The sequence below is a fragment of the Aquarana catesbeiana genome, linkage group LG06 (genome assembly GCF_042186555.1).
Source record: "Aquarana catesbeiana isolate 2022-GZ linkage group LG06, ASM4218655v1, whole genome shotgun sequence".
Lineage (NCBI taxonomy): Eukaryota > Metazoa > Chordata > Amphibia > Anura > Ranidae > Aquarana > Aquarana catesbeiana.
The window spans coordinates 393,859,250-393,877,869 of record NC_133329.1 but is presented as its reverse complement, the minus strand read 5'-3'; the positions used below and the strand labels follow the sequence as shown (position 1 = coordinate 393,877,869).

Here is an 18,620-nt window from a genome sequence, read left to right as displayed (position 1 = left end):
TCCACAGGCGGTGGTCTCAGCGGGGAGCATCCATAGTTTTAAGAAACTATTAGATAAGCACCTGAATGACCGCAACATACAGGGATATACAATGTAATACTGACATATAATCACACACATAGTTTGGACTTGATGGACTATGTAACTATATGTAACTATATATCACCAAAAGTTATGTAAACTATATCTGACATGGAACCAGGATTGTTGCCTTTTGGCAATGTGATGACGTCACCTGACTGTAAAAACTTTTACCCTCTTGAATATTATTATATTGCATTGTACATCACGCAAACTCCCAATAAAAATTTATTTGGAATACATTTTTTTTTTAAATATTGAACAGAAAAATAAAATTGGAATTAAACATTTGTCTGCTCTTTCAAAGTGCTAAATGTAAGGCCAGCGTAAGCCTCATCCATTCAGACATGGTGGTGCACTTTGTGAGCTGCTACAGGAAGTATCGCATTTTTCCCTGGGATTTCGGGACTTATCGTTATTACCAGCTATGGCTTTCTAAATCCTTCCTATCTCTAGGGCACAGCAAACAAGTCCACTTGGAAAGTAAGTTTGTCTCGTAAAAGTCTTTCCATTGGTGTGCAAGAGAGAGATTTGGTTTTACTGAGACATCAGCGTTAGGGGTCAATAATAAAAAACCCACCTGCTGTTTACTGTCTGAGTACTGAGAGCCTATGGCTTGTTTCATTCCCTCTCTGGGCCTTGTTTGCGGCAGCCCACATTTTTCCTAAAAGGCGCTGGGCTGTGAGTCACCTCTGTGTTTACCCACGGAACTGGCACAGAATGGGCAGCGGGTGAGTTTCCCCCATCCACACCTCTTTTTATATACCTAGGCTCTTCCCCACACTCATTAGTGTCACAAACCCAGCTTAGTACAAAGTACCAATGTGTGACTGTTCAACACAACGCCATAGTGTTACCAGCAGGCAGAAACCACATTGCGGCCAGTGTCAACAGCAGTTACGCTTCCAACTATATTTATACATAGCTAGTCAAGTCCGAGAGATGTACATCACAAACGGGTGATCTTATGTGTTTTTTGATCTATATTATTATCAGCATCTTGTGATAATATTACACATTGCAATCTTTTTTTTTTTGACTTACAACAAGCCTCTTCTTAAAGGAGATCGTGATATGGGGGATCGTTAGCTCAGTGGTAGGCGAGTTTTGGTGAGCCCACGCCAGTCCAAATTGTGGGTTTAAAGGTTTGTCAGCCCACTTTTGTTAGAAAAACAAAGGGCAACTCCACAAAGAGTTGCCCATGCAGGAGATTTTCACCAGCAAAAACAGGTAACAGAAAATGCTGAGCCACCTGGCTCCCTCTTCAGCAGCGCCGCTGCTCTTTTCACTGGTTCCTCAGACTGTCTAACTCAGCTTTTCCTGGCTCTCTGGGCTTTCCTGGCTCACTCAGCCTGTAGGCACAGCTCCCTGCTGTATGGGCCCACTCCTGGTCTCTCAATAGGGTTCTCTTAGCACCCCGGACTCCCTCACCTCTCTGAGATTTACAGATTACTTCAGTCCCTTGGACTTGCCTAGTTTTCCCGGCTCTCTGTCTTCCTTAGCCTCCTCAACTCTCTCAGCCCGATAGACATGGAATTTCTCCTCCAGCATGGAGTGCTCTCTTTTAAGTAGAGCACCTCTGTCTTCTAACAGGAACACAAACCTATCTCCAAATGGGAGCTCTGAGGTATGCCCAAGCCTATCATTATAACGGCTTTGCACACTCTTCTGCAAGACCCCTGGACACTGGGTTGGAGACTTCTCTCCTCCCAAAGCACTTTGAAATCTCCAAACTACGGAGACCAATACAGGAATACCAAAATCTGGAAAAAGTTATAAAATAATTTTTCTCTGCTCCTAATCCATACTCTGGAGCACTCTACATACATGCCAACCTTGTGCCCTTTTTACAATGATTTTTACAGTGTTAGCGCCACGCACTGCCACAAGGTGTAAACCTAACTTCAGTTGGCTAAATTGCTGAATATCACATCTGCCATGTTAATAAATTTTTTTTTTTACTTTTTTATTCTTGTTTTAAGGTTTTTATTAAGGTTTTCAGGAAAGAGCAAGGTCTTAACAACTATTACGCCCACACAGGGGCTTCAACATCAGAAAACGAAATCGAGAGTCAATGTAGACTGCGTAATAACACTGTGCAAATGCTAAAATGTTTGACAAAGGCTGCAAATATCATATGATGTCAGTGACATATGAGCGACATAGGTCAAGAGGGTGGAAGAGCATATTTGTAGGAAAGCGGGGGGGGGGGTTGGGGCCAGGGTAGGACAGGAGGGAATGAGTAGGGGGAGAAGGAGGGAAACGGGGAAGGGGGGGTGGCAATAAAGGAGGGAGGGAAGGGCGGGGCTGGGGAGAAACTCTCATGAGCTCAAGGATTTTGGGCTGAGAGTCGTTAAAGATGCTCAACATCTTTTCATGAACCAGCATTAGGGTGATTCAGTCTTTGACCACCTGTATGAAGGCTGAGGGCTTCTTCCAGGCCTTGGCAGTTGCTTGTTTGGCAGCTAGAAAAAGGAACCTAGCCAATCGTTGCTGGGGGGGGCACGTTTTTTACTTTTTTAAAAATCTTTCACAGCATCTCACTACTGCTGATCTCCTGCATTCACTTCCTGTCAACATACACTCCAATGATGACTGCGTGACATTTATTTAGAGCAGGTTTTCTGATGGTAACAACTGTGAACCATGCCTGCCTGATGTGGGTTGCACCGATGAGCTGTAATCTCCATTGGAAGCCCATGTGACAGGTGATGACGCAGGAGCATTGGTATTTACGGAAGTACATTCGCCAATAGACATTCACTTGTATGGCAGGCTGTACCCGCCACCTGCAGCTCCCGGGGGTGCAGGAAAACCTGGAATTTTACACCCAGCATGTTTTCAGCCTTGTGTGCATGAGGCCTTATGATGCTTGCATGACAGTTAGCAGTGCTTCTTTTAGGATTCCTAATGGTGACAACCGTGGACGATGCCTGCCCAGTGTGTGCTGAATTGATCACTTGTAATCTCCATTGAAAGCCCCTGTGACAGGAAGGCAATGCAGGAGCACAATTGAAAAACTGACAGATTGTTGTCACCCTATAACAGGAAGGGCTTGAACAAGGACCTTCATGATGGATCAACGGGTACTTTTTGATAAAAAAGCCGTTGATTTAAAAAGATTGAAGATGGCTTTTGAAATAACATGAACAAGCTTCTCTGATATTTAGGGCTGCAACTAACGATTATTTTCATAATCGATTAGTTGGCCGATTATTGTTTCGATTAATCGATTAATCAGTTAATAACCTTACAAAAGAGTGTGGTGTATAATTTAGTTAATATTTAAAGTTTAAAAAAAAAGGACATTTATTCCTAAATATCTCTATACGCAGGGGTAAATATAAAATAACCAACTATTTGGTTAGGGAGTAAAATCTTTAATCCACTCTGAGAATAACAGACAGAAGAGATATACTCTATATACTATTAGAAGGAGATATACTCTATATACTATTAGAGGTTGAATCTTGTAAATATCATCAGACTCAGATCAAATTTTTTTTATTTAAAGAAAAAAAAAAAGTTCTAGACTGTTTTGCAGATTTTCAAACAGAACTGTAATATTATATGCTTTTCTGCAGCTTCTCCATTGAAGTATATTGAACCAAAAAAGCACCGTTTTGCATTGAAAAAGGTCCTTGACCCTTTCCAAATACACAGCAGCTGAAAAAAAGCATAGATGTGAACGTTAAATGAACTGTAGTGCATTTCTGCAAAAAGCACCAAAAAAACACATGGGTGGGAACCAGGCCTAAGACATTTAGTAACATAATGGAGTTAAAAAAAAAAAAAAAATTAGCCCTTTGTTTTTTTACTGTGCAACATTGAAAGTAATGTTTACAGTAGAGATTATTTGCTCTTTTTGTACTATAAAGGACTAATTTTAGCTTTTTTTAACCCCATTATGTTACTGGCCGATTAATCGATTATGAAAATAGTAATCGATTAATTTCATAATCGATTAGTTGTCGATTAATCGATTAGTTGTTTCGGCCCTACTGATATTCCAGTCATATGAGAGACATTAGATACCGTATTTATCGGCGTATAACACACACAGACATATAACACGCACATTCATTTTAAGGGGGAAGTTTCTGGAAAAAAAATTAAATTTGAAATAAGGAACTTTGAAGCAAAATAAGGGTCAGTGCCCACCTGCAGCCTCACCATTGCCATCAATGCAGCCTGATCAATGCATATCTGCAGCCTCACAAGTGCCAACAATGCAGCAGCCTCACCATTGCCTTCAATGCAGCAACCTCACCACTGCCATCAATACAGCTGCCTCACCATTGCCTTCAATGCAGCAGCCTCACAATTGCCATCAATGCAGCAGCCTCACCATTGCCATCAGTGCAGCAGCCTCACCATTGCCTTCAGTGCAGCAGCCTCACCATTGCCATCAGTGCAGCAGCCTCACCACTGCCTTTAATGCAGCAGCCTCGGCCTAGAAGGGACAGGGAGGGGGGCGGGATGAGCGCCGACCGATTACATACAGTGAGAATCTCCTATGATAGACAGAACAGTGGTGCAATTGCGGCCCAGGAGACGGGACTTCCTGTTACAGTGGCCGCCAAGTAAACAGGAGATTCTCACTGTATGTAATCTGAAGGCGCTCGTCCCACCCCCCTCCCTGTCCCCTCCGAGGCAACTACAATTGAAGTATCGGCATATAACACGCACACGCTATTTGCACCCGATTTACAGGGTGAAAAAGTGAGTGTTATACGCCAATAAATACAGTATTTATTTCATTGTTTGTCAAAGTTGCAAAGCATTCAAAGATCATCCATAAGGAGAAAGAATTGGAATTGCCCTGATTAAATGCAGGGTAAAAATCAGATAATTTTTCACAAGATCCTCATCGTTCTTTCTCGTTTCATTTCAATTTGGAGTTTTATATTTTACCCAAAGAAAGTCTCTTTTGGGCCGTACAAGACAAGTTTTGACTTTACAATTGATCAGATTCTGTTAGTCACTTGAAGTTGTGGTTGGTAGATTGCTTAGCTTCTGATTATTAATTTTGATCACATTTATGATTCCTTTTAATGCAAAAAAAAAATCAAAAACAAAGATTTGTGTGGTAATAATTCAATTTAGCCAAAGAAAACATTCTTGGTCTTCTGGGGTGAATGAAGCCAAGACTTAGGATATACTGTGAGACATCTAGAAATTATAGGTATTAAAAGAGAAATTAAAGTGATTCTAAAGCCTAAACATTTTTTGCCTTAATGCATTCCTTGAATTAAGGTAAAAATGTTTAGGCATTAGTATACCCCATACCCCCCCCCCCTTTTTTTTTTTTTTTACCTGAGCCTTTCATTTGATCCACCGCTGTGCACATCTGCAGCTCTTCTCTCCCCACACTTCCGGGTCTTAGTGACTTTGTTGGAGCTCCCATTGGCTCCCGCTGCTGTCAATCAAAGCCAGTGATGAGGGAGCGGGGACGGGGCGGAGTCCCGCTGTCTGTGGACACAGCAGCGGGGGGTCAGAAGCGAGCATGCACAAGTGCTCCCATGGGAAGCGGCTCCCTGTGGGGGCAAGGGACATTAGAGAAGGAGCCAGGAGCGCCGGCGGGTGACCAGAGAAGAGGAGGTTTGGGCCGCTTTGTGCAATTCCATTGCACAGAACAGGTAAGTATAAAGATGTTTGTTGTTGTTAAAAGAAAAATGACCTTCACAACCTTTTTAGAGCATAACAAACATGTGAGGTAGGGTGGAGGCCCGGGTTGGCCTTTAACCACTTGCCGACCAGCTGCAGTCATTATTCGGCGGCAGGTCGGCACGATCCCGCGAACCGTCGTAGCTGTACGTCGGCCCCTTTAAGCGGGATAGCAGGTGCGCGCACGCCCGCTGCACAGCAGGGGGTGCCTATGCTCCTGACCGGTGGTCGCGATGACTGCCAGCCTCAAGCGATCGCGGGCACGAGAGGCAGAACTGGGACGTGTGTGTGTGTGTGTATAAATACACACATGCCAGTCAGTGTTAATTTTAGTCTTAGGACTAAAATGGCATTTTAGTTTTAGTCATTTTAGTCGACTAAATTAACACTGATCCCTGCAAGCTGGGAACCACGATCTCTCATCTCCTATAGTCAGTCCCATCCCCCACAGTTAGAACACACACATAGGGAACACAGTTAACCCCTTGATCGCCCCCTAGTGTTAACCCCTTCCCTGCCAGTGACATTTATACAGTAATCTGTGCATTTTTATAGCACTGATCGCTGTATAATTTTCAGTCGACCCAAAAATGTCCGATGTGTCCTCCATAATGTCGCAGTCTCGATAAAAATCGCAGATCGCCGCCATTACTAGTAAAAAAAAAAAAATAAAAATGCCATAAATCCATCCCCTATTTTGCAGACGCTATAACTTTTGTGCAAACCAATCAATATATGGTTTTTGTGATTTTTATTACCAAAAATATGTAGAAGAATACATATCGGCCTAAACTGAGGAAAAAAATTTGCTTTTTAAAAAAAAAATTAGGGATATTTATTATAGCAAAAAAGAACAAAATATTGTGTTTTTTTTTTTTTTTTTTTCATTTATCGCTCTTTTTTTGTTTATAGCGCAAAAAATAAAAAACGCAGAGGTGATCAAATACCACCAAAAGAAAGCTCTATTTGTGGGGAAAAAAAAGGACGTGAAATTTGTTTGGGTACAACATCGCACGACCGCGCGATTGTCAGCTAAAGCGACGCAGTGCCCAATGGCAAAAAATGGCCTGGTCATTGAGCAGCCAATTCTTCCGGGGCTGAAGTGGTTAAAGCAAATCTCTTCACCCTTTATGGGCAAAGCACAGATTTGCTGTGAAAATGTGTCGGGTTTACCAAATACATAATCATTAAAATACACTATAGTTTCCCTTTTAGTAAAGTCCCACCCCACCCATTTGATCTATATGAAGCATTGTTACAAGTAGTGATCTGAATCGTTCTCAACCTGAAAGCACGCACAGGGTCTGCATGTTGCTACTGCAGCAATTAAATTGCAAGTGTGTGCAACGTGTGTATTATTTGGTATAATAATAATGGAATCCTATAGCATTAGAGATTCCAGAAGCTGTAATACGTTTATATGTACGGTGGGTTTAGACGGATTAGTCAAAGAGAGGGAAATCTAGAGAGAGAGAAGATCCACTGTGTGCTGTCCTGGAAAAAAAAAGAAGAAATACTGCAGAGTTAAAAATGGCATCATGGTAAACAGCAGAAACCAGGACAGAAGCTTCATTTAATGCCTCCCTGACCACGGTCAGCAGCTTCACCCGGGGTTTGGAGCGCATCTGTCTCCTTTTAAAACTTCCTGCCGTACAAGTGTCTTTTTATTAGCAGTGAATGAGAAGACCAGATCTATGCTTTATTTTACTTTTTTTGTTTTTAAGAGTAGTAATAATAATTGTTTGAGGTCCCTTAATGGAGTAAAAAAAAAAGTGCGGAAACGTTTTCAAGAAACCTTATATATATAAATATATATAAAGTGGGGACGGAAAGTATTCAGACCCCCTTAAATTTTTCACTCTTTGTTATATTGCAGCCATTTGCTAAAATCATTTAAGTTCATTTTTTTCTTCATTAATGTACACACAGCACCCCATATTGACAGAAAAACACAGAATTGTTGACATTTTTGCAGATTTATTAAAATAGAAAAACTGTAATAAGTAAACAATTTAAAAAAAAAAAAAAAAAAAAGAAAAACTGAAATATCACATGGTCCTAAGTATTCAGACCAGCCATGAGTCTTTTTGGGAAAGATGTAACATTATTTAGTAGAAGCCCCTTTTGATCTAATACAGCTATGAGTCTTTTTGGGAAAGATGTAACAAGTTTTTCACACCTGGATTTGGGGATCCTCTGCCATTCCTCCTTGCAGATCCTCTCCAGTTCTGTCAAGTTGGATGGTAAACGTTGGTGGACGGACATTTTTAGGTCTCTCCAGAGATGCTCAATTGGGTTTAAGTCAGGGCTCTGGCTGGGCCATTCAAGAACAGTCACGGAGTTGTTGTGAAGCCACTCCTTCGTTATTTTAACTGTAATGGCGGCTATATAACAAAAAGTGAAAAATGTAAGGGGGTCTGAATACTTTCCATCCCCACTGTGTGTATATGTGTGTATATGTGTATATATATATATATATATATATATATATATATATATATATATATATTAAAAAGGACAGGCCATGCACGAGACACGAACACCCAGGAGCATTCCAAGATGTCTATCCTGCCCCAGCCCCCCCCCCCCCACAACCGCCTTCCACGGCATGCCCGGGCTCTCCTGTCCCACACGTCCGTCGGTTGGCCGGAGACCCGAATGAATCGGCATCGATCAGGTCTAGTAACCCGGAAGCGATGTCATGGCATCACTTCCAGTTTACTACAGACTTAAAGGCGCCAAACTAAAAAAAAATAACAGTATTCAAAACTGCCAAACTTGGCGTTTTGAATGCTTTTAAGTGCAAAGGAGGTATTTAGGGTCTTATAGACCCCAGATCCCTCCATAAAGAGTACCTGTCACCTCCTATTTCTGTCACAAGGGATGTTTACATTCCTTGTGACAGCAATAAAGGTGATCAGAATTTTTTCTTTAAAGGGACGGTGTAGAATAAATAAATAAATAAGAAAAAAAAAATTTAAAGTGCCCCATACCTCCGAGCTCGCGTGCAGAAGCATTTTCATTTTCTGCATGTGTGCGCTGTAATATTTTGTTCTGTTTTATGGTCTTATGGCTGCACCATCTTTAATGCATCTTTTAGGGTGTGCTCCCCAAATATTTTGTTTGTCGCGCGCAGAAGAAGTATCGCAACGATGGTTAGAGCGAGAGCAATAATTCTCTGTAACTCTAAACTAGTAACCTGTAGCAATTTTTAAAGCGTCACCTATCGTTTGTCCCCATTCCACGAAGGTCTGGTTACCAGGTAAGTTGTGGACCCAGTAATGGAGGCTTTAGCCCACCCAAAGTTATACAGGACCCAAAACAGAACTTATTGAAATCTGAGAAAACAAAGTTTGTTTCCTCCATAGCAGACACAAACCCCATTAGCTCCTCACCGTATCTAGGTGAAATACCTGGTTAAAACGAATACGACATCAACCAGTACTTCACTTTATGTATGTATATACTACAGGTATATGTGTGTGTGTAGTCTTTAGGTTATCCTGGCAGTTAGCTTACCTTGATGTTGCATTAAGGCATGAACTGGAATTCCATTTGCGAGCCAGATCTTCTCATCCAACATTAGTACCTAATAGCCTTACGTACACACGGTCGGACTTTGTTCGGACATTCCGACAAAAAAATCCTAGGATTTTTTCCGACGGATGTTGGCTCAAACTTGTCTTGCATACACACGGTCACAGAAAGTTGTCGGAAAATCCGATCGTTCTAAACGCGGTGACGTAAAACGCGTACGTCGGGACTATAAATGGGGCAGTGGCCAATAGCTTTCATCTCTTTATTTATTCTGAGCATGCATGGCACTTTGTCTGTCGGATTTGTGTACACACGATCGGAATTTCCGACAACGGATTTTGTTGTCGGAAAATTTTTTCTCCTGCTCTCAAACTTTGTGTGTCGGAAAATCTGATGGAAAATGTACGATGGAGCCCACACACGGTTGGAATTTCCGACAACACGCTTCGATCGGACATTTTCCATCGGAAAATCCGACCGTGTGTACGGGGCATTAGAGTGGGGGATGTTATGGCTGCAAAGGGTGGCCAACTCCATATTTAATGTCCATGGTTTTGTAATAGAAATGTCCAGCAAGCTCAAATGTGTGAGAGTAAGGTGTTTAAAAACTTTTGGCCATATAGTGTCAGTCCCTGCATGAACAGTAGCTCCTCGTTATCTAGTGCTGGTACCACGGTCCTACAAGTATGAATAAACTTTCAAGCACTCAGCAGGGCCAGTGTGGTCTGTAATAAGCCAATATGTTTTAGGTTCAGGGAGGATAGCCAAACAAACACGAAGATCATACAGTGGCGAAAATACTTATTTCATCCCCTGCAGATTTTGTTTGCCCACTTGAAGGGTCTATAATTTTTATCATAGGTGTATTTTAAATGATAGAGACAGAATATCAATGCGGCAAAGTCGGCCTGTACCTTTAGCAGAGAAACCCCCCCAAAGCATAATGTTTCCACCTCCGTGCTTGACTGTAGGGATGATGTTCTTAGGGTCATAGTCAGCATTTTTCTTCCTCCAAACACGGCGAGTTGAGTTGATGCCAAAGAACTAAATTTTGGTCTCATCTGACCACAGTTCTCCCAATCCTTCTCTGAATCATTTCAATGTTCATTGGCAAACTTCAGACAGGCCTGTACATGTACCTTCTTGAGGAGGGGGACCTTGCGGATGCTGCAGGATGTCAATCCACGGCGGCGTATTGTCTTACCAATGGTTTGTTTGGTGACTGTGGTCCAAACTGTTTTGAGATCATTCACAAGCTCCTCCCGTGTAGTTCTGTGCTGATCCCTCACTTTTCTCATCATTTTTACCCCATAATGCGAAATCTTGCATGGAGCTCCAGATCGAGAGCGATTGATGGTTATTTTGTATTTCTTCTATTTCCGAATAATCACTCCAACAGTTGTCTTCTTCTCGCCAAGCTTCTTTCTGATGGTCTTGTAGCCCATTCCAACCTTGTCTGTGATGTCCTTTGACAGCTTTTTGGTCTTGCCCATGATGGTGAGGTTTAAATGGTAGGAAGAGATTCTGTGGACAGGTATCTTTTTATACACATAATGAGTTGTCGTTAGGAGCACCTTATTAAAATGACAGGACTAATCTGTACCACATGAGCACATATTGGAGCCAGAATTATTGTTGGTTTGTAGGGGATCAAATAATTACTGTACTTTACTCACTGAACTGCAACTTAATTTATAACTTTTGTATCATGTGTTTTTTCTGGATTTTTGTTTGATATTCTGTCTCTATCATTTAAAATACACAGCTGATAACAATTATAGATCCTTCATTTCCTTATAAGTGGGCAAACTTACAAAATCTGCAGGGGATCAAATAATTTTTTTCGCCACTGTATATGAAGACCAAACTGATATAGCTCTGCCAAGAAATTAACTCGGCACTCCAATGCTACGTGGCAATAGTGCAGAACACTTTACGTTGGGTAGAGTAATTTGAGCTGTTTCTTTTTTTTTGCCGGAGTTTCAACACCAGGAATTTTGCGATAGAAAAATAAGAACAAATAACGTTTATTCCATGTAAGACACAACCAAAATTTTAATTTATTATTTCTTTATTATTTTATTTTACAAAAACACTAACACTAACTGACCATAAACCTGAACACTACCCCTTAACACTAAATGTAAGCCTCCAGTAAAATTCTTACCATCACAGTCCTCAATCTTTATGGACCTGCAGACTGATATAGTCATCTTTTTTAAGCAGAGTTTGTGGGAGGATTTCAGAAATTGCCATTGCCGCAGCCATCTTCTGTTGTTCTTTCAGACATGGTAGTTTCCTTCTTTGCCCATTGGGCAGCAACTGATGGTGTAATTCTTGCTCATGTACACTGGAATTTATTATCTTGACATCCAGCTTCATAAAGACATAGTTGGGTGTGAAGAAACTCAAGTGACCTGAACAAAGTCCTGACCTGAACCTTACTGAACACCTTTGAAATTAATTGGAATGAGCCAGGTCTTCTCAGCCAACATCAGTACCTGACCTCGCAAATGTTCTTTTGGCTGAATAGGGACAAATTCTCACAGACACACTCTAAACTCTTGTGGAAAGCCTTCCCACAAAGAGTAGGAGCTGCTATAGCTGCAAAGGGTAGCCAACTCTATAACCCCACTCTTGGTTTTGGAATGGAAATGGCAAAGCAAGCTGATATGTGTAATGGTCAGGTGTTCACAAACTTTTAGCCATATAGTATTCGTCCCTGCCTGAAAAATCGCTCATCATCATCTAGTGCTGGTACCACAGTCATACAAGCACGAATAAATTTGCAACCGCTCACCAGGGCCAGTGTAGTCTGTAGTAAGCTAATATGTTTTTAGGTTCAGGGAGGATACCCAAACAAACACGGAGATCAGATAGGAATGCCATGCAGTTAGAGCCCTGCCAGGAAATTAACTCAGCCCTCCAGTGCCGCAAAGCAAGCGCGTAAGACACTTTACGTTGGGCAGAGTTATTTGGAGCTGTGTGTGTAGGAGAATGGCATTTCCGTTATCTCAATGACAGTCCGCCCTGCGCCCTTGTTTGTTTGGCTGCAGTTTCCCTATGATAATGGGATGGATGCAATGACAGGGCTGTGGTTACTGTAACAGAGTAGTGGTCAAAGTGACAACACAACGAACTAAGATCAAATCCACTGTGGCTATTTACTGATTCAACGTCGCACACTTTTTACAAGAGGAATTGTTTTGCATTGGCAAGACTGATAACTAACCCTAAAATCCCAGCAATTTCCCGCATGGCTTTGTGTTGCCAATCTCTCATTATTCTTAATTCATAAACTATTCCAGATTAAAGGACAACTTCAGCTTTGGTAATATTGTCCGTTGGTAATATTATCGGTTAAGTAGTTCCTCCAGCCCACCTGGTAGAATGCTTACCTTCCTTGTATGTTCAAGGATCGTTCCTGTGCCACCCTTCCTGGCACTACACAGCCTTTCAAACACCGAACCAGAAACTTGACTTTGTGGCGCTAAGGCAGGGGTGCCCAACCTCTTGAAGAGCGAGGACCACTTAAGCAACTTGGTAACCAGTCGCGGCCACAATGAAAGAGCAGGCGGATGACAGGTCCGTGCAGAGCGGATACGGACACAGTCCACTCCACTCCACTCCACTCTATGGGTCCTTTGATCTGTTCTGCCCAGACAGAAGGGGATTGATCCCCTTCTGTTTTTTTTTTTTTTTTTTTTTCAAATCAGATTGGAGGTAGGTGGGTGTAAAAGGACACAAATCTGTTTACATCTGCCGTTTCATAGAGGTGAATGGAGGGTCCGATTGGGTCGGACCGATTGTGTGAAAGGGGCCTTTCACACTAATGCAGCGCAGTGCCCCTGTGTCTTTTCTGCAGGTTAGCTACACTTTGCCATAGACTTCTATTATATCCTGCAGGTGTAGTGCACTTTCTGAAAGCACACCAAACCCGCAGGTAATAACAGAAATCTATCCCTCAGTGCAGGTAACCTGAAGGTGCACTGCACCTGCGGATCAGTTTGAAAGCATCCGAGTAACCACTGCGCAGATATGCCCATACATACACTGGAATTTTAGTAATAAACTGACCTTTAGTAACAGTCTTCCATTCACAGAGTGCATTTGGTATCACTCCGCCTTTGACAGAAGCCGGCGCTATACAGGAAGCATCAGCTTATACAGCTCTGCTCCACAGCCGCTTGCTTTGCTGGCTTCATTAACAACACAGATGCTCTGGGATGGTGGGTCTGCAACCAATGATCTGGGCTTGCATCCCACAGAAGGAGGTCACGGGCCACATCAGAGGGCTCCGCGGGCCACATGTGTTCCCCGGGACACTGGTTGGGCATCCCTGAGCTAAGGAGTTCCAGAGAAGCCAAACCAAATGATCAGAATATTCGCTGTATCCCACAATCATAACTGGAAAGTTTAGACATTGCAGCGCTCTTCAGATCAGGTAGTATGTACTAGGCTTGCAAAGTAAGAACAGGACCCATCTGGAGCATTTTCTTACAAAGGCTGTGTGGTTACTCACAAAAGTTAACATGTTTGAAGTGTGCAAAAACCAAGAACCGAGGGTCTGTCCAATGGTGGAGCTCCTCTGGACTTGAACCAGAAGGCCTGCTTCGCAGTCTCCACTCTAATTCATCCCAAAGGGTTGAGGTCAGGACTCTTTGCAGGCCAGTCAAGTTCCTCCACCCCAAACTCGCTCATCAATGTCTTTATGGACCTTGCTTTGTGCACTGGTCCTAATCATTTGGTGGAGGGGGGGTTATGGTGTGGGGTTGTTTTTCATGGGTTGGCTCCTTAGTTTCAGTGAAGGGAACTCTTAAGGCATGAGCGTTCTGAGACATTTTGGACAAAGATTAGTTAAACCCACAAGTACTTTTTTTTTTCACCATTATTATTCCTTTAAACTGGCTTTGAAATTTACAAATGGCAGCAATTTAGAAATGGGATGAAAGGTTTAGCACTGGGAAACACTTTATGAAAGATAAATAGTGCATTTTATATACAACTATATAGATCAGACCAAAAGGAGGGACAAATGAGGAGGACAGAGGGACACTGTTGTAAATTTTAAAAACAGGGACAGTTGGGAGATATGCCTGCACGGCAGGGCTGGAGTTTAGGAGGAAGAAGCAGCACAAGGAGCCAGTCAGTTCATGTGCCTACAAGAAGCTTGTTGCTAGGAAAAAGCAAGTGATACAGAGATGAGCCCATCATTGTGCTGCTTCTCCATCCAGTCATGGGCTGGGGTGGTGGGGAGAGGCAGGTCCATGACATCCAGTGCTAAGAAGTAATGACTTGAATGATACTAGGCATCACAAAGAGGACATTTGGTGGTGTAAAAGAAGTATTGCAGGGGTCAGCTGTGGATTGATGATCAATATTGCAGCAAAAGCTGCTTTTTATTTGATCTTTTAATGGGCTGTTCATTTTTATCCAGTTATTTTTGAATGGCGTTCTGCTTTATTGATATCTCAGTACATAACTGGATCAATTTTTTTCTGTAGTTATCTGACACTTCAAATTAAAACCATGTGAACCGACATATAAAAGAAAAAAAAAGGGGGTTTTATCATGGTTTTTATCCATAGAAAAGTAAACCTTAGCTCCCTTTTGTATATATATTTTGAAGGTATCCCAAATAAGAGCTTATGAGATTTTCAATATGGATTCCCTCGTCACTGACCAAGATAATAAACATGTCAGGCTTGCACATTCACTCTCCTCTTGTTTTTACTGACAGAGGAAGCTAGTTGCATTGCTGGAAATGAGGTGCACTGTCTAAACGGACTTGTTTATAGGAGATAACCCCGTGACCCCAACATTGTCCTTTATCTCACCTCAAAAAAAGTGAATGATGGGACTTAGAAAGCTTCCGGGGTTTAACCGTTTATAAGATATTGCTTTTCCTCTTAGGTGGAGGTCCTTTCCCAACTTCTTTTGCATGATGCGCTGAGATTTATCGGTAATCGTGGCTCATTTGTTTGTTTAATGTGCCCAGAGTGAGGCCGGCTGACCTGGGAGGAGGTGGGTTGGCAATCAACATTGTCTTCCAGGCAAAAAATAACTGCGTGTATTCTTGGAGAGGCAGGAAACGCTCCCGCTAAGAGTATTTGAGGCTTGCGGACCTTGTGTCACCGCTCGCCCCAACCTCTACTTAATCATTGAAAGTGTAGGAAAGATGGACGGAGTTCAAACAAAAGCTTTATTGGAAAGGATGCCAGTCTATTATGTTGCGTCGGTGCTTTTCTGAAGGGCGCGTGCTTTATTGCTCGATGATTAGACCCCTGGAAATTCTTCTCCTTAAAGGGTGAAGCCCAAGTAATTCATTCATTGGGAAATGAGACGGCATTGTGTATATTTTAATCAGGACTTACACTCCTATGGACAATATCCCTGTTGACATCAAGCTTGTCTATCTTTGAGCATCACTCTTCGTTAAACAGCAGACCATACCTCAATGGCCAACAATGCAATAGGCCAGTGGTCTCCAAATTGTGGCCCAAGAGGCGCTTTGCTTACCTTTATCCAACCCTTAAGACACTTTTCCTCCAACTGACACCAATGATGAGGCACCATTCCTGCCACTGGCACCATCCTTGGGACCTTATTCCTTCCACTCATACCATCAATGAGGTACTACTCCTCTCACAAAAACCAATTGCTTACTCCCACTGACCCTGGGGCATTTTCTACTCCCACTGGCCACAGTCCGGCCCCTCCAAATCCTGAAGGACAGTAATCTGGCCCTTTGTTTAGAAAGTTTGGAGTCCCCTGCCATGGGTTGCAGGAAAGAAATTCACACGATTCCTCCATCAACACTGACAGTGCTGACGGGAATCCTTTCTGCCTAGCAATTGTCTGCTCCCGGCGAGGGCGGGACTTGGTCACTTAGGCCGGTAATAGACGGTGCAAATTTCTTTCCTGCAATCATGAATGAGACATAGGTGCAGCAAACATATCATACTTACCTCCACTGTGCAGCTTGTTTTGCACAGAGTGGCCCCGAACCTCCTCTTCTGGGGTCCCTCGGCGGCTCTTGTGGCTCCTCCCCACATCAGATAACCCGCTGAGAAGCGCTCTCCTTGTGCGGGCGCGCTCCCGAATCCAGCATTCGGCATATGGCACATAGCAATGAATGCATAGCTCAATAATAAGAATTCATATATAATACACACAGTTCATATATGTACACACAGGTCACATGGTGGCACAAATCATAGTTCTTACATAATCATATATAAACATGGATCACACGGTAACATGTTGCAATAACAACAGGTAGTATAAACCAATACTGCTAAATATCATAAGATCAACTGGAAAGGCAAAATGGTTGTTTAAAGATGGGAATTGAACTGGATGAAAAAGACATGGCTGCATCCATAAAGCTTAGCGCGTTTCGTGGATCTACTCCACTTCCTCAGGAGCGGAGACATAACTTGTTCTATAAAAAAACAAAAGATTACCAGTAAGGTCCAGTACATAAACCCATTAGGTAGAAAAAGGCATGGGGCGGAGAAGTGTCCGCCCATGACACTTACATATCAGTAAAATGAACACCATGCAATACTACCAACACAGGGCTGTGAGATAGTCTATTCTTTTAGAAACACATTTGTGAGGTCAGGCACTGATGTGTAAAGAAGGCCCGGCTCTCAGATTCAGCTCTAATTCACCCCAAATATGTTCTATCGGGTTGAGGTCAGGACTCTGTGCAGGCCAGTCAAGTTCCTCAACCCCAAACTCGCTCATCCATGTCCTTATGGACCTTGCTTTGTGCACTGGTCCAAATCATTTGGTGGAGGGGGGATTATGTTGTGGGGTTGTTTTTCAGGGGTTGGGCTTGGCCCCTTAGTTCCAGTGAAGGGAACTCTTAAAGCGCCAAGACATTTTGGGCAATTTCATGCTCCCAACTTTGCGGGAACAGTTTGGGGGTGACCCCTTCCTGTTCCAACATGACTGTGCACCAGTGCACAAAGCAAGGTCCATAAATATATGGATGAGTGAGTTTGGGGTGGAGGAACTTAACTGGCCTGCACAGAGTCCTGACCTCAACTTGATAAAACACCTTTGGGATGAATTAGAGCAGAGTCTGCGAGCCAGGCCTTCTCGTCCAACATCAGTGCCTGACCTCACAAATGCGTTTCTGGAAGAATGGTCAAACATTCCCATAGACACACTCCTAAACCTTGTGGACGGCCTTCCCAGAAGAGTTGAAGCTGTTATAGCTGCAAAGGGTGGGCCAACGCAATATTGAACCCTATGGACTTATGCCCCGTACACACGGTCGGACATTGATCAGACATTCCGACAACAAAATCCTAGGATTTTTTCCGACGGATGTTGGCTCAAATCTGTCTTTCATACACACGGTCACACAAAGTTGTCGGAAAATCCGATTGTTCTGAACGCGGTGACGTAAAACACGTACGTCGGGACTATAAACGGGGCAGTGGCCAATAGCTTTCATCTCTTTATTTATTCTGAGCATGCGTGGCACTTTGTCCGTCGGATTTGTGTACACACGATCATAATTTCCGACAACGGATTTTGTTGTCGGAAAATTTTATATCCTGCTCTCAAACTTTGTGTGTCGGAAAATCCGATGGAAAATGTGTGATGGAGCCTACACACGGTCGGAATTTCTGACAACAAGGTCCTATCACACATTTTCCGTCGGAAAATCCAACCGTGTGTACGGGGCATAAGACTGGGATGCCAATAAATTTCATGTGCGTGTAAAGGCAGGTGTCCCAATACTTTTGACAATATAGTGTATACTCGTTTAAGCACTGAATTGTTTAATAATCTGATTGATTGGTAATTTTGAATTATTGATGCACTGGCACTTTATTTTGATAGCGCAACACATTTTTATTAGCGGTATACTTGTCACAGGAATCACAAGGAGAGCTCTTTTTTTGCCTATGTGAATGAGGCCTTACACATCTCTGTCTTGTACTGCTACTTCCTAGATCACCTCCACCGAGATGATAACCCTGGTTCATTGTCCAGTAAGCAAACAGGAATAAGAGAGGTGTCACAGGAAACTGCAATGCTGCAACAGAGAATTAGCGTGCCTCTTGTCCAGTTGTACAGTGTGGCAGGTGTGTGTAAACCATAAGAATGGCTTTACAGAATTATGAGTCCTTTAGCAGGTGAAACAGTAATGAGGTTTAACCCCTTCGCACCTAAGGGTAAAACAAATATTAATGCCTAAGCCCAGTTTTGCAAATTTGTGTTCGTAAAAACTGTACAGATCAGTACAACTACTTTGTACATCCAGGTGGATTATACCACTTTTTTTCAGGACAAACTGAGCTTGCATTTGGTGG

The 18,620-nt window shown here is 42.6% G+C and overlaps 1 protein-coding gene across 1 annotated transcript in view; it reads left to right on the top strand.

Moving 5' to 3' along the window:
- Nucleotides 1–18,620, top strand: part of NHEJ1 (non-homologous end joining factor 1) — a 231,936-nt gene that overhangs the window by 75,626 nt on the left and 137,690 nt on the right. The gene's annotated exons all lie outside the window — the stretch shown is intronic.